Source organism: Anabrus simplex, chromosome 12, assembly GCF_040414725.1.
Source record: "Anabrus simplex isolate iqAnaSimp1 chromosome 12, ASM4041472v1, whole genome shotgun sequence".
NCBI classification, from domain to species: Eukaryota; Metazoa; Arthropoda; class Insecta; order Orthoptera; family Tettigoniidae; genus Anabrus; species Anabrus simplex.
The window spans coordinates 91,883,561-91,910,105 of NC_090276.1; the positions used below are offsets into that span (position 1 = coordinate 91,883,561).

At 38.0% G+C, this 26,545-nt stretch overlaps 1 protein-coding gene and 1 non-coding gene across 6 annotated transcripts in view; both read right to left on the reverse strand.

The window, feature by feature from the left end:
• The window catches only part of Haspin (haspin), a 369,818-nt gene that overhangs the window by 127,594 nt on the left and 215,679 nt on the right, over positions 1 to 26,545 (reverse strand). The window lies entirely within an intron of this gene.
• On the reverse strand, positions 7,823 to 7,896 carry TRNAS-CGA (transfer RNA serine (anticodon CGA)). Its single transcript has one exon. It is a non-coding gene; the product is annotated as a tRNA-Ser (tRNA).

A 26,545-nucleotide genomic window follows, 5' to 3' on the forward strand; every position in this document is an offset into this window, starting at 1 on the left:
ATATTCTGTACATCAAGAATTGTAATTTTGTAAGGTGCTGGAAAAATTTAAAAGGGCTTTATTTTTGAGGCAGCCTATACCGCGCGTGCCGTTTCCACTGATGAAAACTTTTGTGTCAGAATAGAAATGTTCGAGAACTTACGAAATGCTTTATCATCAAAAATGTTGAATTTGGATGGGTCACAATAAGATCTATGTCTATTGACCAGTATAATGGCATTTTTCAATGGTGAATTCGGGAATCTGGAGTGTGGTCATTGGCTACTTGCAATTGTACGATTTCCTGCTTTTGGCTCCTTGCGTGTGGGTGTCAATTTGTCCGCGTCTTTGAATTCGGATCACTGCAGCGGGCAGATGCGTCTTGCGTACGTCCCGTGTTGGATCTCCAGTCTCTCGCGGTAAGTGCTAAATTATTGCCTTATATTAATTTAAATGCATTCTTGCATTTGGGATTTTTCTCACTTAAAGTAACTTCCGTAATTATATAGAATTTTATTTTGAGTACTGGGAGTTTCCCCTAGATTTCTACATTTACCAAAACTGAGCATCAGTATGACTTAGCTGTTAAGATAGTCCGCAACACGTTTTCAGAGGCAAACCTTCTTTTCTGACTCAATATTTTGTAATTAAAAGGAAATGTAACTTTCTTTTTTGGATAGCGTATGGTACATCACATTAATTAATTTTTTGATTCTTTCGAGGATGCCTCCTTTCATTCTGTAAACTTTACTTAAATGTGAACTTATATGTCAAAGTTCGTTCGTACCCAAAGAGCTTAATTAGATTGCCAGTTTGGTTTGTAAGTCTATCTAAACATGCTTTGTTTTAGTGCGTTAACCACTTGACGTACTTTGACGGATCTCTCCGTCCTGGCTTTCGACTGGACTCTGGTACAAAGACGGATCTCTCCACCTGCGCGTAGTGTTTATTTCCGGATCCGCTCCAAGCCAGTTTCCTTGAAAGATGGAAGCACTATTTTATTTCATTGATGTATTCGATAAACACTTCTGTGCAGTTATTCCGTGGAAAGAATAATCTGTATCTTAGCAACTTCATCGTAAGCGAAATCATGGCTGCCTCCAACTTGAGTGACGAAACGATTATAAGGGAATTTTTAGAAGAGAGTGGCATTAATGTTAAAATAAGCAACGAAGAATTTAGTGGAAATAAAAGTAGTGAAAGTAGTTCATGTGATAGTGACGTGATTGCTGATAGGGGTGAAACATGTCTCAAGCAAGGATGCAAGTTGTAAAGAAATTTCTAACAGCAGACTTTTGGGAACACCTAACCAATAAAACAAATGCTTATGCAAGTAAATATCTTGTATCAGCTGCCGAGGATATAAATAGGGTAATGTCATAAGAAAAGGAACACTGGTTTCCTGTATCTGTGGATGAAATGAAGGCCAGATTTCCTTGATGTAGTAAAGTATGATGGAAAAATGAAGTTCAGAACCAATCTTGTTGTTGACTACAACTGTGCAATGGGAGGTGTTGATTCCCATGGCCAGAGACTCACATCATTCCCCTTGATGAGGAAGTATGTAAGAGGATACAAAAATATACTTCTACATGCTAGACATGATACTTCTGAGTTCCAACATCATTCATTGCCTCCTCAACCCTGACAAGGAGCAAATAGGCTTTACCAGCTTCCAGATCAATTTGGCTGAACAGCTGTTGGCAAGTGTGACCTTGCCTGACTATCCAAAATGAGGATGCCCAAGCCCTGATGATACACCACTGAGACTTCATGGGAGGCACTGGGGACACTTTCCAACCAAAATACCCCCAAAAACGAAGAATGTTATTCCATCACGGAGATGCAAAGTCTGTGTGACACGGGTTCTGAGGAAGGAATCTTCATTTGAATGCCACCGGTACAAGGTGGCGCTGCACGTATATGACTGTTTTATGATCTACCATACACATAGACTTCACAAAGTACATCTGACAGTAATTTGGATATTTCCTCTCATTAAGTTGCTGTTAAGCATGCTTTTTCAGTGTCGGTGATAAAATCATGTAAAGTAATGAAAAGAAATGGTACACCAAGGCAAAAATAAGTTCAGTTAAATGGTACGTGAAGGGGTTAAGTATCAGCTAATCTGCAATTAATTTATTGTTCATTTGAAATTGTATCCTTCATTTTGTCAATAATCATTAGTCTGAGGGTGATTATAGTGAACCTTTTCTTCCCCACGTCATACCTTCCCGCGGACCTCAATAGGGCTTCCTTTCATGTTCCACAATCCTTTCTGTAGTTGTTGTTAGGCCTGTAAGTTGTTTCCCTAGCGTATGGTTTGATTTTGTGTGTTTGGTAAGTCAACAACCTTGTTTCCAAAGCTTAGATGTGAACCGCCGCAACACTGATATTTTCTATTTTCCCCACATTAATTATTATTATTATTATTATTATTATTATTATTATTATTATTATTATTTATCGATACGGCCGCCTGTGGACCATGTTTACACAATCTTCCTTCTGTCACGCAGACTGATACCCTTCTCTTTACACTCTCGCCAAAGATTCTTGAGTCTTCGACTTCTTCTTGCTCATCCCTCAATCCCGCAACCTTCTTTCTAAATGATGTCCTTTCTTTTATAACCTCCTCCTTGATATCTATTTCTGCCAAGTCATTGTGCACCTGTGTAAGCCATCCCCCACATTAATATTATTATTATTTTTCTAATTCCTGTTTTATTATTATTATTATTATTATTATTATTATTATTATTATTATTCTTTCGAATGGGCCACCAGAGGACCACGTGCCAATTTCAATTCCTTCTTCTTTGTTCTTTCCTTTTCTTCCAGTACGCTTTCATCTGTTCACTATGTTTCTTCTTTCTGTCTTCAGACCACTTTGAACCAGTCGTTTTTACTTTCCTACCTTGGAATCCTTCTATTTTCAATACTTTTAACCGAAAGCCTTCTCTATTATTTATTTCTTCTGTTGTTATATTGTTTTTTTTCTAAATCCTTTCTTACTTCGTTGACCCAGCTTGTCGTTGATTTCTTACTCCACAAATATCTGAAAATCTTACTGGTTAATCTACTATCTTGCATTCGATATAAATGTCCAAAAAACATAAGTCTCCTTTTCCTCATTACATCTGATATATTTCAGCATTACTTCGTAATTTCCAACCTTCTGCTGTGTTTTGTGGGCCTAATATTTTCCTCATGATTCGCCTTTCTAGTATTTCTAGCTTATCTAAATTATAGTTTAATGCCAGACACTCGCTTGCATATAGGCATTCTGGCTTCACTACTGTGTTGTAATGCCTTATTTTTGCATTTTTGGATAGGCATCTTTTATTGTAGATATCTTTGGTGACACCATAAGCTCTCTCCATTTTATGTACCCTCTCCTCTACTGCAGATTTTTCTAAACCATTTTCTTGGATTATTTCCCCTAGATATTTGAATTTTTTTACCCTCTCTATTTGGCCAATATCTGTTTTCAGAAATTTTGATGCATCCCAAATATTTGTTAAAAATTTTGTTTTTTCTGCAGAAATTCTTAAGCCAGTTCTGCTGGCGATTCTTTCCAAGACATTTACTTGGGTTACAGCAGATGTCACATTTTCAGAAAGTATTGCAAAGTCATCTGCAAATGCAAGACAATTATTATTATTATTATTATTATTATTATTATTATTTTGGTGTAGACACCAAGAGGTGCTACATGTTGAATGGTGGAACATCCCTCAAACTCTATTATATTAGTTATACGTTAACATGGAAATGTTAATCATAACCTATGATAGCAAAATATTTACTCGCCATAGTGGATTAAATTAAGTCAATTTAAATGTAAAAAAATCCTCCTATTCAATACATCGTAATCGTCGGCTGTAACTCGATCCGAGTATATATATCTTCTTCCTGCATACATTCACCAGTTCAACTAAGTTTATGGATGTGTTTACGATGACTAAACAGACCAATCCTGGCATAAAACATGCGCCCATGCAAATCACACTGAATGGGTGGAGGGGGGCGGGATTGTAATTGACGGAGTTTTCTTGCTTGTCGCTTGGCCTCTTGATGTCTGCAACGTTTTCAAACAAGTTGACAGCGATAGATGTAGTGTTCCGCCACAGTGAGCGGTCCACAGCACATTCTTCCCATGTCTGTATATCTATACCATTAGTCTTCATGATGTATTTTAGCTAGTCCTTAAAGCGCTTAAGAGGGGCTCCATGAGGTCTACTGCCGGAGCAAAGTTCACCATAAAGAATTTGGCGGGGAAGCCTGGTATCACCCATGTGGTGAACATGGCCTAACCATCTCAGTTGATGAGCGATGATTGTTGCCTCAATGCTATTTAGCTGCGCTCTGTCGAGAACTACCGTGTTGGTCACATAGTCCTCCCACTTAATATTCAAGATGAATCTCATTTTCTGTTGGTGGAAGTGCTCAGGTTCTTTTGATATCACGGTGATAGAGTGTCCAAGTTTCACAGCCATACAGCAGCACGGATATGACAACAGTTTGGTATGCAGTTTTAGGCCGTTATTCAAGAAGACTCCGTGCATTAGTCATCCGAATGCTGCATGAGCAGCCCCAATTCTTTTATCAACGTCTTGTTCACAGGTACACCGTTTAGACAAGGTGCTTTCAAGATATGAAAATTTATCATCCTGTTCCAGTGTTGTGTCCAGGATGGAAATACTGAACTCAGAAAGTGTTAATCCTGGGGCAGTTTGTGCAAGTACCTTCATTTTTTTCCGCATTAATAGGAAGACCAAAGCGATCGCATGCAGTTTTAAAGCAGTTGACTGACTGTTGTAGTTCTGCAGGTGTTAGAGCAGGAGATGCGGTGTCATCGGCATACTGTATCGTAATATATTATATCTAAAAAGATGATACAAAGGAACAGCCATTCTCTGTTTTTGGAGGGACCACGGAAAAAAAGTACAACACGTGAAAACAGAAAATCTGGGAAGGAATGAACCATCACCAATTTCGCTAAACATCACAAAAGTGAAATATGTATACTAATAATTTACAAACATTCCTAATCCAAACCAAACTACAGCCCCAATGGGCCTTCCGCCTACCAAGCTACTGCTGCTTGGTCCGAAGGCCTCTAGATTACAAGGTGACGCATGGTCAGTGTGACAAATCCTCTCGGGCGTTATTCCTGGCACTCTAGACCGGGGTCGCCATCTCACCATTAAATAGCTCCTCAATTAGAGGTAATCGTAGAATGAGTGAACCTGGAACCAGCCCTCATATCCAGGTAAAAATGCCTGACCTGGCCAGTAATTGAACCCGGGCCCTCCGGGTGAGAGGCAGGCAAGTTACACCGTGGCTATTACCAGTACGCGACTTAATACCTCGAAACTTTACATTCAGTTTTACCAGGGAAACGTCATCAGTTTCCTCTGAAAACGACGTCATATTCCTTCGAAAACTTCTTTCAGTTCAGCAACTTTGATCAGCCAAACTCTTCAATAAATGTAGTACCCGTAACGCCAAGCCAAACAACAATTGGCCACAAGTAGTTTTTCATTCTCTAATCTAATAAAATAAAAGCACATTAGTAGGGGTCGTATTTTTTGGTAATAACGATATGCACAAGTTTTTTTGATATCTTCTTTCTTGTCTATATAATGACTTCCCAGGTACTAAAAATACCGTTATTTTATCAAAATGAACTTGCGAAATATCACAAAATCTGATTTATTGCGCAAATAACGCAAATAATCACGAAATATAACCCACTTGGTGCAAAAAATGTGAAATGGCACTGGAAGAGCTCTCCAATAACCGTTTAAATGCTTCTGAGAACTTGACTATTATAGTTTCCTTCTCATTTGCTTGATAACGCTGTATATTCTCCACACAAATGCACACAAAGCGGTGCGCACTGTGTATCAAAAGTATGTGTATTCAGATCTGCGATCTCTAAGGCAGTCGATAAAAATCAATATCTGTTATCAATTACAGCAAATAGCATTGTGATCGTAACAAGATACAAGACCGGTTGCAGATACAGCAGTGAGCAATGAGAGTTCGTTACTTACGAACCTTTATTGGCAAATGTCCAACATTTAATTATAAAAATACCGAAAACTGAAGTCACAACAGGTTTTCCGAGGGCTGAGGAATACAACAGTGAGGGGTTCTATGTACTTGAAGCTGCAAGAAAGATTCTAATGTTTAAATAGTGTACTGGTAATATTCATAAAGTGGAAACGTGCGATATACACTGCAGAGAATCAGAATGAAGCAAATGAACATAATTCTAAGCGGAAAATATCAATCGGCAATACTTTACAGATCGTAAAGGTGTTGAAAAATTATAGAGAGCAATTTGTAATAGACACAAAAAAAGCATTCATGCAAGCCAACATTCGTCTAGAAAAATAGGATAATCCTGGCATAAGGAAGAGAATGAATATGAAAGGAAAGAAAAATAATACTGTCTTTACTGTGAAATAACTTTATTGGTAGGCCTATTGTAAATAAATCGCCTGTTTGAGTAGTAATAATGTTATTGTTTTCAGTTACTTTTACTCCATACGCTACTACAAGGAGGATATCACAGGAAACATCGATCAGTATAACAATTTATTTCAGGAAATACCTACCGAAATAGTGTCAGTTTTAACACCGAAATCAACAGTTTTATTTCATGTTATTTTACGTTTTGCGGAGACACCGAGATACCGGAATGTTGTCCCGCAGGAGTTCTTTTACGTGCCAGTAAACTAGTGACACGAGGCTGATGTACTTGAACTACTTCAAATACTACCGGACTGAGCCAGGATCGAACCTGCCAAATTGGGGTCAGTAAGCCAGTGCCTTAACCATCTGAGCTACTCATCCCCGACCAGAGAAAAAGAGCATATCCATGAACATCTTCCAGGGCTATATGACTTTGCAAAATGCAATGAAAGCACATCTGTTTGAAGAAGTGAAAGAAGACAAGTGTTAGTAAACTTTTAGGAGGTTTTATAAAAGACCACAGTGAATATGCATCCAAGTGTTCGCAAGAATTATGGTTTCCGACGTCTAATGTGGTCAGCGAGAGGAGCATCTCTGCTTTCACAAAGACACTTTCTGACTGTCGCACAACTCTGCATCCTGATAATGTTGAAACCATGTTTAGTTTCTACTTTGGAGACAAGTAATTCAACGTCTAAAAATGTAGGCTATGTATAAATGTATATCATAGGGCAGATCACCTAAATTCATTTCGAAGTATCAGTGATTTATATATTTATTTCTATAACAATTTGCATATTTGGTTTTTCTAAGATTTAATAACAATGATACATTACAAGAGTTTACTTGAAAACCCCTTATCACAAAATTAGTTACTTTTACTCCATACGCTACTACAAGGAAGATATCACAGGAAACATCGATCAGTATAACAATTTATTTCACGAAATACCTACTGAAATAGTGTCAGTTTTAGCACCGAAATCAACAGTTTTATTTCACAAAAAAATAAGGCCCCTACACATTAGATACAAAAGCGTTTAACATGATGGCAAAATCTTTTTTTAAATTTTTCTTTCCGTTGTAATTTGGTCACCAGCATACTGGTCCTAGTCAGTTTATGGAAATCTTGTGCCTACATCGACTTTTAAAGGTTATGTTGAACTCGACAATATGGTTTCGAATGTATCAATACTCAAGTTCTCGAGTGCATTATATTCAATTCTGCCCGTCACTAATTGCAATCAAATTGGAAAGTGAAAAAATATCGAAAGCAACTTTCAACCTATTAGGTCGTTTTTATGTACATATAGTACGTGATGAAGAGATGTTAAGTACAGAACAAAAATGGCCAACCAGACACCAGTGGGAATCGAACCCACAACCTCCCGATTTCGCGTCGGTTGCTCTACCGATTGAGCTATGGTGGCCTAGGCCATCTTTGTTCTGTTGGAAAGGATCTGAGCTACAGGTCTGGTACTACCACCATCACACTGTAGTGTGTGTTTAAGTTGCCCGTTGAGGGCCAAGTCAATGAATATTGAATTTTCACGAGGTTGTGGGTTCGGATCCCACTGGTATCTGGTTGGCCATTTTTGTTCTGTACTTAACATCTCTTCATCACGTACTATATGTACGTAACACGACCTAATAGGTTGAAAGTCGCTTTCGATTACAATGTGGTCGTGAAAATTCAATATTCATTGAAAAAATATCATTAACACTTCCGAAATTACGATATTCGCGACCTTGAGCTCAGAAGGAAAGATTGCTCGCTGTACAAGTCAGCACGAGTGCGAAATGATACAAAGTTTTTAAATGTAATGTGCGCAAATAAAACAATTGCGGTTTTTATAACATTTTAACACAAAACCGTGAAATTCCCAGTCTTATATTAGGATGAAAATGGTTATAGGCAATCCCAAAACCTCCCATGTAAGGTGCAACAGCTGTTCTAATCTCCATAACATAATCATATACGATAATATTAAAATACTAAATTTGTGTTACTTAAGAAGGAGCAGTTTTGATTCCTGCCTGAAAGCCCAGTGACTATACAGTGCCCGGAGGGAAATGCCGAAAACCTGTTCGGCGATACACTCGAAAAAAGAACACATCTAACCCTGGACATAATGTAGACGTGGCAATGAGGAACATCCTTCGTTTAAGTGTAGAAACTCTGAGGCTAGTACAAGTAACAATAGGGGCTCAGAACGGAATGCCCATGACAACAAGAAGCCACAGAGAGAATTCAAGAATAAAGCTGCCACTTATGAAGAGAAGAAAGAACTGGAGACAGAAGAAAAGAAGACTGAAAATAGCACTGTGAAAGTGAATAAAGCTGTGCATTTGATGAGAAGACCTGAGGACAAAGAATGTAAACAGGACGAAAAATCAAGTGATGCAAATACTAGGATCGTGGACAATGGTTGTAACCATCACATTACACCACACCGTGAGTTGTTGAACAAGTTTACAAGGAATGTATCGGGTTCAGTGCAGGTGGGAAAGAAAAGTGTCGAATGTGATGTGAAAGGCAGTGGGTCCATAGTGCTGAAAATAAGTGATCAGTGTGGTGGATGGACTTTGAAACTAACCAAAGTGCTGTGGGTTCCAGATGCATCTGATAATATTTTGTCGATGAGGCAACTTGAGATAACTAACATGCGTTTTGAGATAGACAAGAATAAAGTTGCCACTTATGAAGAGAAGAAAGAACCGGAGACAGAAGAAAAGAAGATTGAAAATAGAAAGCTGACTGCTTATTACAAAGGGAATGGAGATGAAGAATTGTTCAGTGCCTGTGCAAGAGAAGACGATGACATGTATACCATCGAATGTGATTGGTATGAACTAGAGAAGTATGACTGTCAAGATAGTGGTGGTGAACAGGAATCTGTGTGTGCAGTTGCTTGCAAGATGGTAACAAGAGAAATATGCATGACCGTTTTTGGCATGCTGAAAATTTGCCTGAGTGTGTTTTGATTAGCGAGCAAAAAGGTAGTGAGAAGTGTGCATGAAAGGCAAAGCTAAAAGGGCTCCTTTCCCAGATAGACTAGTGAAATCACCAACTCCCTTAGATCTTGTTTACCCTGATGTTTGTTATGTAAAACCGGAAACCTTTGGAGGGGTAAAATATTTCCTAACCTTGACAGATGACTATTCCAGATACAGTGAAGTGAGTGTGTTAAAGCAAAAAATGAGACTTGTGAAAAACTTATTACATTTAAGAAAAGGGCCGAGAATATTCAAGATAAAAAGCTGAAAAGAGTGTTCAAACGGATGGGGGAGGAGAATATTGTAATAATAACTTGAAACAGTTCTTTGTTGACAATGGTACTGTTCACAGGCTGTCTTTACCAGGGGAACACCAGCAAATGGGAGTGGCAGAGAGGCTGAATCAACAGCTTCTGAGTTTAGTTCGGTGCATATTATTGAATGCAGGTATGCCTTTGAATTTTTGGGACGAGACGATCTATACTGCCTGTTACATTAAGAATAGGTGTAAGGAATCTGCTATTGAATACAATATACCCTATGAGTTGTGATTTAACAAAGAATTGTCTGATGAGGAAATTTGTAGAATGAGAGTATTTGGATGTCGTGCCTGGGCATATGAGGAACATAACAAAGCTAAGAAATTGGAGTCTAGAGCAAAGGAATGTGTCTTTTTTGGACTATCCTGACAATAGAAGAGGTTACAGGCTGTGGGACTTAGAAAACAAGTGTGTTATTTTGTCCAGAAATGTAGTATTTGAGGAGAGAGTTTCCCATGAAAACTAAGGAAGGACCTGCTACTGTGTTGCCTAGTAAGTCTTGTGAGAAACCATTGGTCGTAGATTTAAGTTTGTTTGACACTGATAATGAATCTGACTTGGTGTGCAGAACTGATGAGCAAGTAATAGATGAGCCAGATAGAGGTCCTGAAATCACTGTAAATAACATCAATGCTGAAGTGCAGGAAGAACCCATAATTCCTGAACTACGTAGGTCAGAGAGAATCAGAAACAGACAAGAGTGTGTGGATTGGATTGCATTGGATGTAATTTGCATGTTGTGTCTGCTGTAACTGACAGTTTACCGAAGAGTGCCAAGGAAGCTTTGACGGATCTTGAATGTGAAAAATGGAAATCAGTGATGGAGAAGGAGCTAAGTAATTTTGAGAAAAATGAGTGTTGGGAATTGGATGAGAGACCAAAAGGAAAGAATTTTATTGGGACAAAATGGGTGTTCAAAATCAAAGGAGGACTTGATTGTAATGAGAACATTTACAGGACTAGGCTTGTAGCTTTAGGTTATAAGTAGGTAGAAGGTGTTGATTATAATGATACTTATAGTCCTGTTTTGAGGCGTCACTGTCAGAATCTTGATTGCTCTTGCGGTTGTCAAAGGTTGGGATATTCAACATTATGATGTAGATGCAGCATTTCTAAAGAGTAACATTAAGGAGGGAAGTGTTTGTGGAGCAACCAAGTGGTTTTGAAAGAAAACCCAACTGTGTCTACAAGTTAAAGAAAAGCATGTATGGTTTACACCAAAGTTCGAAGGACTGGAACTGATGGTGTCTTGAAGTCAATTGGTCTTAAAAGATCTGTTTGTGAACCATGTGTGTACTTCGGTAAAAATATGCTAGTTGGAGTGTATGTTGATGATATGATAGCTATTGGTGTTGAAGTTTTGGAGTGGTTTAAGTCAGAATTGTGTCGCTATCTAGACTTCAAGGATCGTGGGCAAATTAAGAGTTTTTTATCGATGTCTATGACTGTAACCAAAGATGCGGTGTATGTTGATCAATGCAAATACATTGATAATCCGATACATGAGTATAACTTAGAAAATGCCAAAGGATGTGTTGCTCCATTGGATGTAGGGGACAAGAGGATTTCACGGCAGGCCGATAGTTGTAATCAGATTTTGTATCAAATGGTTGTAGGCAATCTACTTTATATAGCCAACAATACAAGACTGGACATATCCTTTGCAGTCTGCAAGCTGAACCAACACTCTCAGAACGCTACCGTAAAAGATCGGCAAAGAATAAAGAAGGTAATTAAGTATCTGAAGAAAACAAGAGGTGTGAAGTTATGCTACAAAGCTACTAATGATTCAATGAGTGTTTATTGCGATGCTGATTATGCTAACTCTGAGGACAGGAAATCTATTTCTGGGTATGTGTGCAAATTTGCTGGTTGTCTGGTTATATGGTCTAGCAAGAAACAACAGATTGTTGCTACTTCAAACTGTGGAGGCTGAGTTTGTATCAATGGTGGTGTGCACAAAAGAAATGTTGTGGTTGCATAATTTTTTCAATGAGTTTGATGATTGTAATTATGTTAAAGTGCCAATTCAAATTTTTTGTGATAATCAAGGTGCTATACATGTGAGCTCAACTCATGTTGTGTCTGAGAAAACTAAACATATGGATGTCCGCTATTTGTTTGTAAAGGACATTGTGGCCAAGGGATTGGCAAAGTTTGTGTATGTACGATCAGATGAAAATGTGGCAGACGTTTTCACAAAGGCATTGTCAGGAGAGGGAACTTCTAAATTTAGGAACTTGTTAGGACTTGTTGATTAGCGTCCGCATGTTTATCTACGTGTGTTCCTAACTTTTTTTATTTGTGATTGTGGTCAAATTTTTATGACAAGGGGAGGTATTGGAATTAATCATTTTTCTTCTGTACTTAGTGTCATTAAAAATTTGACATGATGAGAAAAATAGTTCGTAGTTTCTGTAGTATTTTCCATATCAATGGTAGTGGTTTTTTCTTATTATATTGTTTTATCCAGAGATTGTGTCTCTAACCTTCTAGCACCGGAACCGCACTAAATTTATTATTACTCTAGGACTGAAACTATGATTCTTTAGTCTTTTTGTACCAAGTGATTGCGCTATGTGTTGTTGAGTGTAGAGTTGAATTGAGACAGAAAGTTTTTAATAAACTTTTCTAATCAATTATTGAGAGTTGTGCCCCAATTTATTTCTGATAAAACCATGCTTATGTTTATAGGAATCACCCTTACCATTAGCTACTAAAAAAATTGACATGTCTCTGAAATGAATTTGTGGTCGGTGGTGGAGGCATATTCATTAAATAAGAATATTTCTTGGCATCTGCCTGACCACAGCCAATAGCATGCATGCTGTACACCTATCTCCTGTTTACATCAGGAACTTGTCCTTGTTTTTTTGAGGAACAAATGTCTTGTGTTTGATAGCCACACATCTTACACGATAATAATATAGAAATGGTCCAGCCTAATCTCTTATTATCTACTTCATTTATAACTAAACTACCACATGTCAAACATTCAGGGCAAACTACAAATGAAATCATAGTCTGTAGACATTCTAAATCAAACAGAACATTCCCAGAACAAAAATTAACATCACTAAATACGTCAGTATTTACAATGTCTGAACCTAACCTATGTGAATCACTTTTTGGCACAAGATTATTCACACTATCAGTAACACTGTTATTTTGAAATTCCGTAGGTGTCTTAGCGTGTTGATAACCATGAAACACACGATTTCCTTCTCTTTTGCGTACGAGACTTGAAGCCCATCTTTCAAAATATAACATGAAGACCACATGTACAAAATAACTATCACTCACATGACAAGGAAGAAAGACGTTCTTCCTTTAATCAAAGAATACAACATAGTTAGTGCTTCCATCTGCTGGCTGCCAGGAAAACTAACTTCTGAGTATTAGAAATAAAGCGTTCAAACACATCCCGCGCTTTGAATGAAATAATATTGAAATATTAAGCCAGAAACGTCAAGTTGTCAAAGTGGCAGCTGCTGAAACACGTGCGCACCAATCATTTAAATGTATATAAAAAAGCTAAATAATAAAAAAACATGTATATACTTTCGTATGGGCCAAAAAAAAAAATTTCCAAAATTTTCTTGAAAATGGCTGTATGCTCGATGAGTACCTTAAGGAAGAAATATCAAATCACCCTGAGATTCGTTAAAAAGGGGTTCTAGTGTAATTGTCCAAAATAACTTGATACACCCAGTAAAATCAGGTAGTAACTTAAAAATGTTGGGTGCCCGAATTTACCCGAAAAGATACTTGAGACAAAATCTAATATTTTTTTAAAGCTAATGGTTTCTCGTGTTTGTTTATGCATTCATCGTCACTTTTTGCACATGTAACTAGATAGAGAAAATAAAATAATTACACAGTTCAAAAAAATTAGTGGAACATGTTTTTGAACGTATGCCATGCTCCACAAAACAATACCTCACACCCAGATATATTACCACCTAAACCTTTATTCTTTACCGTTGATATATACAAAAGAACATTGATGGATTCATGTTCATTTTCAGAACGCAAATGGAAATGTCCAAACAGGGGCAAAAACAAAGTGCTAACAGTCCACCAGGGTGGATTTTTATCACAGATGGAGAGCTTCAGTAGGGTGTATGTCCTCCAAGAGCATTTATCACAGCTTGGCACCTACGTGGCATGCTCTGTATAAGTCTACGGAGATCTCATTGTGGTATCAGGTCCCATTCTTCAATGAGAGCCTGTTCGAGGTTCGAGTTGTGGTGGAACAAGACACCCACGAACACTTCTGTCAAGCCTATTCCACACATGCTCCATGGGATTAAGGTCGGGACTCACTGCTGCCCATTCCATCTCTTGAATCTCCAGTTCTCGCAAGATAGCTCTCGTGATGCTCGCTACATGAGCCCTGGCATAGTCGTGCATGAGTACAAATTCAAGGCCAACACCATATGCAGCAACCAACACATGATGTAGCAGTTTCTGCTTGATGTACCCTGCAGCAGTAAGATTATCACGGACGATGACAAGATCCGTACGACAATCAATAATGATGCCACCCCAAACCATCAAAGAACCTTGTCCGAATCGGTCACCTTCCTGGACAACATTTGGCATGTACTGCTCACAACAGCGTCTCCATACACATTTAAAGATAAAAATTTCATTGTTCCGTATTGAAAGTATTAACGTTAAAAATTAAATAATTGAAAAAGAGGTTCAACCTATACATAAGAGAAAGAAATGTAGTGATTACATTCTTATTCAATAGTAATTAGAAATGGGACCGGTTTCGACCCTAGTTCAGATCATCGTCAGCCGTTCAAAACATAAAAAACATGAAAAACAATGCATATGAAAAAGAAAAAGATTAAGTGAACTCTGGATCGGTATAAGATGAAATATAAATTGATGATGGAGGTAGAAATTGTGAGTCACTTAAAAGAAAACAGTACGTAATATTATGAATGGTAGTACGGCACACGCAATGATAGGTAATGTCTCACAATGTTTATGAATAGTGGAGAACGGTCAAATGGGTCAGTTTTTACACTCTGTCAGGTACAAAGTCACAACACTATCGAACAACATATGAAGATCCATAAATATGTTGAAGTCGCAGATGAATAGATTTATAGAAGCAAACTGCCAGCTCCCGGTGATCAGCGCGGTAAATTCAAGGTAATGCGCTGTGGTCTCGAACGCCAAAGTAGAATGGAGAATATCCTGAAGATCCAGTATTTGCCTCGGTTCCGGGAAGTTAAGTACGTATATATAGAAATATATAACACAATTCAGTATAACTGAATGAGTAATTGTTCTCCTGCTGAGTTCTTGGAAAACAGTTGACTTGAAAAAACAATTGTAAAGAGAAAAAAATATAGTAAAAAGCGCAATATCGGAAAACAAATGAAATATGCACAGTGCGCTATTTTTTAAATTGAAAAAATTTAGGTCATGATTGAAGTAGTCGAAGTTGGCGCAAGACAAGAGTTAAAATTTGAATGAGGAGAACCGAAATGAAGGTAGGTTTTCTTTCTTTTTTTTAAATAGAAAAGGCAGAATAAATTAATAGAGGAAGAGTGATAGTGAAATAAGAGAAGAATAAAAGAAACTGAAGTTAAATGGTGTTGAGGAAGGATAAGATAGGGAAATGAAGGAGGGGTAGTTTAGGGTGGATTAGGAGGGTGGGTTATTGGAGGTAGAAAATGTGGGTGGGAACTTTGTAAGGCATGGAAAATAGAATTGGGGTTTTGGAATTTGGAATTTTTGAGAAGAAGAATTAGGAAGTCGAAAAGGATGTTGGGTTTTTCAGAAATGTTGTTTAAATTGAAATTAGGGTTGAAGTACTGGTCAAGGTGGATAAAGCAATTTTCAGTAATGTTCTGTTAATGATTTTAAGTATTTTCATGTCATTGTCAATACTGGTGAAACTATGCTTGGAGTCTTGTATGTGCTACCCTATGGCAGAGAATCTGTTGTATTTAATGGCGTTGACATATTCTGAGTACCTGATATTGAAGTTGCGGCCAGTTTGTCAGACGTAGGAGGAATTGCAGTTGTTGCATTTGAATCTGTATACACCAGATTTAGAAAAAGCATTAGACTTATTTAGAGATTTGGAGTTGTGTAAGATATCAAGATTTCTATTGTTAGTTCTAAAAGAAATGTTCATGTTATGTTTTTTAAAAATATTAGTTATTTTATAAGCATCCTGAGTGAAAGTCATCATCATCATCATCATCATCATCATCATCATCATCATCATCATCATCATCATCATCATCATCATCATCATCCTAAACCATCTCCAGTTTCCCGGGTGTGGTATATGAGCCTCCTCCATCTCATCCTGTCCTTGTACCATTCTTCCTCCACCAACTTGTCCCAATCATGACCTCTCAGCAGTACATCGCTCTTAACTAAATCTATCCATTTCCTTCGTGGCCTTCCCACGGGTCGTCTTCCTTCTACCTTTCTGTCAAATTCCTTCCTTGCAGTTCTGTTTACTGGCATCCTCTTCATGTGACCAAACCACTTCAGTCTTGATATCTGAATCTTATTGAGGAGAGAATCATCTATTCCTACTTCTTCTCTAATTTTCTCATTTCTAATCTTGTCTTTCCTGGTTTTCTGGATCATAGTGCGTAGGAATTCCATTTCAGCTGCCTGAAGTTTGGAATTATCTCTATTGGTAAGTGTTGTGGTTTTGAGACTGTATGTAAGAATTGGTGTATAATAGGACTTGTACAATGTCATTTTTGTTTTCATGGGTATTTGCTCATCCCACAGCAGGTGTCTTACCTGGTAGTAAAATTGTGTTGCCTTATTGATTCGACTGTTCACCTCATGTTTTGCTAGGTTGTCATTTGATATAACGCTACCCAAGTATTTGAAAACTGGAATGCTGTCCAGTTGAGCTTCATTTAACATGACTATTGGTTCTGCTCCTTCCCCATACACTTTCATCACCACCGTCTTGGTCTTGCTGATGTTTAAACCATATTTCTTAAACTCCTCATTCCAGCTTTGTATTCTCTCTCCCAATTCCTCTTCTGAGTCACTCCAGATCGCAACATCATCTGCAAATGTGAAGGCTTTGATATCTCCAAGTTCTTTCCTTTTAAAAGATTTCATTACTACATCCATTACAATAATAAATAGAAGTGGTGACAATGAGCTGCCCTGCTGCACTCCTCTCTTTGTTTCAAACCAGTCCGACAAACCACATCCTACTTGAAAACAGCTTCTGTTCCCACTATACGACATTTTCACTTTGTCTATGAGGCTGTCTCGAACTTGAAGTTCTTTCATGCATTGCCAAATTCTTTCCGTTGGTACACTATTGTATGCTTTCTCAATGTCCAAAAATATTAGAAATAAAGGCTTGTTCTTCTCCCAGTATTTTTCCATTAGCATCCTAATTGCAAATATAAGGTCTGTGGTTGACCTTCCTGGTCTGAAACCATACTGCTCTTCTTCCAAAATTGGTTCAACAATATCTCTGATTCTGGTCTCTATTATTTTTTCCAATATTTTCAGGACATGAGACAGTAGTGTGATACCGCGGTAATTAGTACATTTTCGTCGGCTTCCTTTCTTGAACAGAGGTACAATGATGCCCATCTTCCAGTGAAAGTGAAGGTGGAAAAAGCAGTTGGTTTTATTGTGTCTTTAGATAAAGTGGTTTTTGGATGGTGTTTGAATTTGTTGATGATGCGGTTTATGAAGGAGTTGTTAAAGCCATTGAATTTAGCGATGTTGCGGATGGTGTTTAATTCGTTATTTAAATCTTTTTTGGACATAGGGGTGTTGAAGGCACAAAAAATTAAGCTGTTATAAGTAGCACGTTTATGAGCTTGAGGGTGCGAAGATACTTGTTGTATTGTGGTTGCTGTTTGGGTTGGTTTTCTGAAAATTTTGTAAGATAAAGAAGAAGGATGTCTAGTGATAGTTAGGTGTAGAAAATTAAGAGTTTGGTTGTGTTCTGATTCGAGGGTGAATTTAATGTTAGAGTCTAAGTTGTTGAGATGAAGAAGTGTAGAGGCTGCGTTGGTTGATTCCTCATTTAAAATTACTAATGTGTCATCGACATATCTGGCCCAAAAGAGGATGTTGGAGAAATTATTATTATTATTATTATTAATTTTTGTGTTTTCTAAGAAGTCGAGGTAAATTTCAGCAAGAATGCCAGAAGCTGGTGAGCCCATAGCCAAGCCATCTTGTTGATAAATGGTGTTGTCAAAGGTAAAATAATTATTGTTGAGAACTAATTTTAAAATAGACATGAAGTCTTGAATTTCAAGTTTACTTAGGTTAATGAAATTGTTTAGGTTATTGTTTATAATGGGGAATAATTTTGAAATTGGAATACTAGGGTACATGTTCACAATCTCAAAAGAATGGAGAGAAAAATTTGGTTGGATTTCAAAATTCTTTAATTTGTTGATTAGATCAGAAGTGTTTTTGATAGATTTGTTGGATAAAAATCGATAATTTTTTAGTAAAAATGTTTGGATGAAATTAGAAGTGTTGTATAGGCGACAGGGTCTGTAATTGATTATTGGACGGATGGGAATGTTAGTTTTGTGAATTTTAGGGAGGGCTTTGGCAGTGGGTAGTCCTGGGTTCATGTTTATTAATTTAGTTTTTTCTTGATCTGTGACGAGAAAGGAAGCATTTTTAAAGTATGTTTGAGTAGGCGTTGGATTTTTGTGGTTGGGTCTTTTTTTACTATAGAAAAATATATATTTCTATATATATGTACTTAACTTCCCGCAACCAAGGCAAATACTGGATCTTCAGGATATTCTCCATTCTACTTTGGCGTTCGAGACCACAGCACATTACCTTGAATTTGCCGCGCTGATCACCGGGAGCTGGCAGTTTTGCTTCTATAAATCTATTCGCCTGCGACTTCAACATATTTATGGATCTTCATATGTTGTTCGATAGTGTTGTGACTTTGTACCTGACAGAGTGTAAAAACTGACCCATTTGACTGTTCTCCACTATTCATAAACATTGTGAGACATTACCTATCATTGCGTGTGCCATACTACCATTCATAATATTACGTACTGTTTTCTTTTAAGTGACTCACAATTTCTACCTCCATCATCAATTTATATTTCATCTTATACCGATCCAGAGTTCACTTAATCTTTTTCTTTTTCATATGCATTGTTTTTCATGTTTTTTATGTTTTGAACGGCTGACGATGACCTGGACTAGGGTCGAAACCGATCCCATTTCTAATTACTATTAAATAAGAATGTAATCACTACATTTCTTTCTCTTATGTATTGAATAGGTTGAACCTCTTTTTCAATTATTTCATTTTTAACGTTAATACTTTCAATACGGAACAATGAAATTTTTATCTTTAAATGCACAAGCTAACCAAGTTAAACAAAAAGCCTTCTCTTACGTGAGCCTTAAGATCAAGATCGCTAAATCAGGAAAAGACATCGACTTCCTGAAACAATGCATATCCTACAATCTTACCACCAAATTTCTTCAAAGTTGTACCAGAAAAAACATTTCTTCTCCTCACATGTTAAAAACCCAAAGAATAACCAACAAAATTTGGTTAAAAAACGAAATTTGTTTCTTATACAAGAAAAAATCATTTTTAAACAACAGATTATACGAAACACATCTAGGAATTGCTAATCTTCTCCCGAGTGTACAATGGAACCTCTTCCTAACTCAAGTAGACAATAAATTATTTCATGTACTGTCAATTAAACAATAAACCCTAGAGAAAAAAACCCAAAATTCTTAAGAACAACTCTTCTTCACATAAATTTCAGTTTAAGAACCTTAACACACCCTCCAAAACTATTGAACAATTCCATCCTCCCATTGTAAATCTATCTAAAACAACTCTGAGTGATGCTGAAAACTCAATTCTTTCGAAGGGCCTCAAACACAATTGGCCCAATCTCAACACTTTCAATGTAGCCACCAATTTAGTTATTGAATCTGAAAAAGCCATTAACAAAATGCCAACAGATAAACAAGATGAAATCAGATATGAAGTACAAGGAAAACTCGAAAAAATCTTCATTAACAATAAAAAAGACATTTCTCCACTAGTGTCGCCCGGAGTCCTGCTGGAATCTCTCCGCCTTTCGATATCACTGTGGGTGTTCATCAAGGTTCTACCCTTTCACCATTGTTATTCATCCTCCGCATGGATACGGCAACAGCTGACATACAGAATTCACATCCCTGGACCCTTCTTTATGCCGATGATGTGGTACTTGCACAAGAAACCCGTCCTGAACTCCAGCGTCAGGTTCAAACGTGGAAGGACAGACTGGCTGAAAATGGACTGCACCTCAATATCCAGAAGACAGAATACCTGGAATGTGGCCCCCAAACCAGAGATACCATAAGTATCAGTGAAGAAGACCTGCAGAAGACCATGCAATTTAAGTACTTGGGATCCGTCATCACCTCAAACTGTGACACCACTCCTGATACTCGGATGAGGGTAAATGCAGCTTGGCTCAAGTGGAGACATGTCACTGGAGTCCTCTGTGATAAAAAGGTGCCTCAATATCTAAAGGCAAAAGTTTATAAGAGTGTGGTACGGCCAGCAGCGATCTATGGGACTGAATGTCGCCCCATGACGAAACAACAGGAGCAAATGTTGACAACCATGGAGATGAAGATGCTTCGATGGTCCATGGGGCTGACCCGATGTGACCACATAAGGAACACGGACGTCCGGCAAAGGTTTGGTGTCGCGCCCATCATAGACAAAGTGAGGGAAGTCCGTCTCCGCTGGTACGGCCACGTCATGAGAAAACAGGACGACTCAGTTGCCAAAACAGCGCTCCACATCAACCCAGAGGGAACAAGACCACGAGGAAGACCGGCAAAGAGATGGACTGACATCATCAGGGCAGACATGCACAGTGTTGGCTTAACACCAGAAGATGTCAACGACAGACAGAAATGGAGGAGATGTAGCAAAGCAGCAGATCCTGCAAGTTGGGATTAATGCTAAGAAAGAGAGAGAGAGACATTAATAATTTAATTAATGAAAAAAATCATTTCAGATCTTAAAAAGAAAATCAATGACAATAATCTCATTATCAAAAAATCTGATAAAGTCAACACTATAGTTATAATGGAAAAAATTGACTACTTAGATAAAACCAAAAAAATTTTCAGTGACCCTTCTTTTTCTATAGTAAAAAAAAAGACCCAACCACAAAAATCCAACGCCTACTCAAACATACTTTAAAAAATGCTTCCTTTCTCGTCACAGATCAAGAAAAAACTAAATTAATAAACATGAACCCAGGACTACCCACTGCCAAAGCCCTCCCTAAAATTCACAAAACTAACATTCCCATCCGTCCAATAATCAGTTACAGACCCAGTCCCCTATACAACACTTCTAAATTCATCCAAACATTTTTACTAAAAAATTATCGATTTTTATCCAACAAATCTATCAAAAACACTTCTGATCTAATCAACAAATTAAAGAATTTTGAAATCCAATCAAATTTTTCTCTCCATTCTTTTGAGATTGTAAACATGTACCCTAGTATTGCAATTTCAAAATTATTCCCCATTATAAACAACAACCTAAACAAATTCAGTAACCTAAGTAAACTTGAAATTCAAGACTTCATGTCTATTTTAAAATTAGTTCTCAACAATAATTATTTTACCTTTGACAACACCATTTATCAACAAGATGGCTTGGCTATGGGCTCACCAGCTTCTGGCATTCTTGCTGAAATTTACCTCGACTTCTTAGAAAACACAAAAATTAATAATAATAATAATAATAATAATTTCTCCAACATCCTCTTTTGGGCCAGATATGTCGATGACACATTAGTAATTTTAAATGAGGAATCAACCAACGCAGCCTCTACACTTCTTCATCTCAACAACTTAGACTCTAACATTAAATTCACCCTCGAATCAGAACACAACCAAACTCTTAATTTTCTACACCTAACTATCACTAGACATCCTTCTTCTTTATCTTACAAAATTTTCAGAAAACCAACCCAAACAGCAACCACAATACAACAAGATTCTTTGCACCCTCAAGCTCATAAACGTCTTACTTATAACAGCTTAATTTTTCGTGCTTTCAACACCCCTATGTCCAAAAAAGATTTAAATAACGAATTAAACACCATCCGCAACATCGCTAAATTCAATGGCTTTAACAACTCCTTCATAAACCGCATCATCAACAAATTCAAAAACACCGTTCAAAAACCACTTTATCTAAAGACACAATAAAACCAACTGCTTTGTCCACTTTCACTTTCACTCAGGATGCTTATAAAATAACTAATATTTTTAAAAAACATAACATGAACATTTCTTTTAGAACTAACAATAGAAATCTTGATATCATACACAACTCCAAATCTCTAAATAAGTCTAATGCTTTTTCTAAATCTGGTGTATACAGATTCAAATGCAACAACTGCAATTCCTCCTACGTCGGACAAACTGGCCGCAACTTCAATATCAGGTACTCAGAACATGTCAACGCCATTAAATGCAACAGATCCTCTGCCATAGGACAGCACATACAAGACTCCAAGCATAGTTTCACCAGTATTGACAATGACATGAAAATACTTAAAATCATAAACAAGACATTACTGAAAATTGCTTTATCCACCTTGACCAGTACTTCAACCCTAATTTCAATTTAAACATTTCTGAAAAACCCAACATCCTTTTCGACTTCCTAATTCTTCTTCTCAAAAATTCCAAATTCCAAAACCTCAATTCTATTTTCCATGCCTTACAAAGTTCCCACCCACATTTTCTACCTCCAATAACCCACCCTCCTTCATTTCCCTATCCTATCCTTCCTCAACACCATTTAACTTCAATTTCTTTTATTCTTCTCTTATTTCACAATCACTCTTCCTCTATTAATTTATTCTACCTTTTCTATTTAAAAAAAAAGAAAGAAAACCTACCTTCATTTCGGTTCTCCTCATTCAAATTTTAACTCTTGTCTTGCGCCAACTTTGACTACTTCAATCATGACCTAAATTTTTTCAATTTAAAAAATAGCGCACCGTGCATATGTTTTCATTTGTTTTCCGATATTGCTATATTTTTTTCTCTTTACAATTGTTTTTTCAAGACAACTGTTTTCCAAGAACACAGCAGGAGAACAATTACTCATTCAATTATACTGAATTGCGTTATATATTTCTATATATACGTACTTAACTTCCCGGAACCGAGGCAAATACTGGATCTTCAGGATATTCTCCATTCTACTTTGGCGTTCGAGACCACAGCGCATGACCCTGAATAAGCCGCGCTGATCACCGGGAGCTGGCAGTTTGCTTCTATAAATCTATTCGTCTGCGACTTCAACATATTTATGGATCTTCATATGTTGTTTGATAGTGTTGAGACTTTGTACCTGACAGAGTGTAAAACTGACCCATTTGACCGTTCTCCACTATTCATAAACATTGTGAGACATTACCTATCATTGCGTGTGCCATACTACCATTCATAATATTACGTACTGTTTTCTTTTAAGTGACTCACAATTTCTACCCCCATCATCAATTTATATTTCATCATATTGTACCATTATACTTAACCGCGAGAATGGATATTTAACGCAGTAAAAATTTCGCAGTAGGACGCCGCTTGTGAGGGCGTGATGCTATATACAGCGCGGGAATCGTGAAGGTGATTTCCCGAGGCAAGGCGTGGTCATGTGTGACGAAGAAAGAATATGTGAGGAAGAGAGAAAGAGAGATGGGATTCTGTCTGGGGGAGAGACCTGCCATCTTAACAGAGATTTTTAGCGGGAGCAGACAGGCCCACCACATTACGGAAATTGAGTCGTAATTCCCGTAATTGACGTTTTCTCAGGAAAATAAAAAGATGGAAATGATTGCTAGAATTTTACGAAGCTATGGATACCTCTAGGTTTATTAACATAGAATTAGATCAATAAATATGTACCAAGCAGAACCACCGTGGGAAGCTCTGTAGTGGCCACATTCCAGACTCAAGTTGTTTCTCGGGACTTTCCCTGGCGTCCTTTGGTGTGTTGCCTCATATAAAAGCTGAGTGATATGGGGGAGATCATCCAGTCGACGATCATATTGCTGCCTGTACGCGTCGCACGTCTGCCTAGATTGCGCCAGAAACCTTTTGTTCAGAACAAAGACAGTGTGTAATTATTGCTGTGCGATAACTTTGATCCAGTGGATCGGTGACTTACAGAGTTACAGGTATTGGATTTATAGGTGGTGCGATGTTCAGATACCTATCAATGAGATCGCGTGTGGTTAATTGTATCAGCAACGAAGGAACGCCGTACTTATAGACTCTGATAATAGCGGTAGGGGCGAAGCTCCCGAGGTGCCGAGGAAGGGTGGACAATAGGCTAAGGAGGTCTATATTTATCCTCTGATAGACTGTTGAATCCAAATTAAGCGGGCTTAAAAACACAATAACCGAGTGGATAGTCCCTAGAGCAGAAAATAGTTTGTGGCATAGTGCACAAGTTAGTGAGTATACAGTTATACGAGAATAGAGGACGAGGAATGTATATTGCAAAGTGTTAGCGCTGTATGTTACCTCAACCTACATGAAGTCCAGAATGTTGCGTTGTGTTTAAAGTGAATATTTCATTGTAGTAAGAAGTCGAGATATTCCGAGGGAAGTGAGGTGCAAGAACTCCAGAACGTGGCTTCGAAGACGCTACCTTGAACGAGGCATTCCTCAAGAAGAAGACAACCATTGACCAGCGGGGCGGGAAGACCGGACTCCAAGAATCGACCCTGGCTGAGACCTCTACCGTGATGGGCTAAATCATGATAGCCTACCCGGAGGGAGAGAGGAGGAGATCAACATAATGAGATAAGTGGACCATGAAATACTAGACATATGGTAGAGTTAAGGTGTCACGCAGAGATAGTAGAATTAAACTTGTAAATATTAAAATAGGATTTGATTGTGGCCCATCAGGCTGCATATTAAGATTGTTTTGATATATCTAAGGGTAAGAGTAATTAGTTTTGTTTTTTCATCTTTACGTAAAGCAGACAATGATGTAATCTTGATAACACGGCAAGATGTTGAGTGCCATGCGGATATAAGTTGCTCGAGAGGGGTAGACGGGATATATCTTTGTGTAGCTCGTTGGATACGTTTTCTTTTCTCTTGTATGATTAGGGTACTTGTATTATCATCCTTTCATCTTATGGGAAAGGGCAGACATATCTGCGTGATGTTAGGGGTGCATGCTAATCGTATTTCGATCTTAGGCATGGCTCTAATTATGCAACTTAAATGAACGTGATCTGTAACGCTGGTGGAGACATTAGTATTATTGGACTCTGTGCGACTCTGCCAGACAGGGCTTGAACCACAGACCTTAGGTGACTGTGACCTCGTCGTAAATTTGACAATATTTGATTTATCGGGGTGTAGTACGATTGTAGACTTTTTATGTTATAATTGGGGCCCGTGCTTGTTTGTCAGTGAAATCGGATACATAGTGTAAGATGTATTTCCTCACTTATTTTGTGGCTATTTTGCTTTGTCAAGCGTAGATACATAAAAGCCCCTTTGTGAAGTTAGCTCTGGGAGCACGAGAACCAGTGATACTGGGTCACAGCCGGTCGGTGTGTTTACAATTTTTTTTTTGCTTAGGGCGAGTCCCTCATGGCTAGACGAAGCAGGTCAATGCACGGCCCGCACTCTGGGGGTAGCACACGCGGGAAGGTCATCTTTCCTTTGAAACAGAGATGTTTTCTGGGGACACTGTTACCTCATTCATTCGAACGTTTATCTCCTTTCCTTTATTTTTTTGTTGTTTCTGCATTTCTTATGGTTGCATATTTACCCTTAAGTTATCTTGCACGATATAATTATTGTGAGAGTCCATTTGTTGACACGAAATTCTGCCTGGTGGACGTGGGTTCACGTCCGTGTAAATATGAAATTGAGGGCGCTAGAGTAGGTTATCTGAGATTATTTTTATTACTTATTGTGCTGCTATTTTTGTGTATATAAATATCCCGGTATGGGAGGAAACTTTCATAATAGCGGTAATCTCTGCGGGTATCCTTGATTCTACCATCATATCATTTTATGTCGCAGGCATAGGGATGCGGTTTCCATGTGGGGGAACACATCCGGTCTTTCTTGGTTCACAGACCGACAAACTTCAGCATAATACCAATATAAATGGTCCATTATTGGACATTATAAATTTTCCAGCTAGCTCATTCTTGGTTGCCAGCGTTTCGCCCTCGTGTGCTAGGGTGGGCTCATCAGTTGGTACCTAGCACACCTACCAATACGCTGGCTAGTGCATACCGTGGAGGCCACTGCGTAGGCTAACTGGAGCCACCGGCAGTGCCAATGCACTAAGAGACTTTGTCTCATCACTAAAAATTGATGCCTGCTTGGCCATCAGATGATATAGATGTTGATTCCCATAGGGAATCTGAAATATTTGTCCTGAATGAGCAAATTTATAATACCAATATAAATGGTCCATTATTGGACATTATAAATTTTCCAGCTAGCTCATTCTTGGTTGCCAGCGTTTCGCCCTCGTGTGCTAGGGTGGGCTCATCAGTTGGTACCTAGCACACCTACCAATACGCTGGCTAGTGCATACCGTGGAGGCCACTGCGTAGGCTAACTGGAGCCACCGGCAGTGCCAATGCACTAAGAGACTTTGTCTCATCACTAAAAATTGATGCCTGCTTGGCCATCAGATG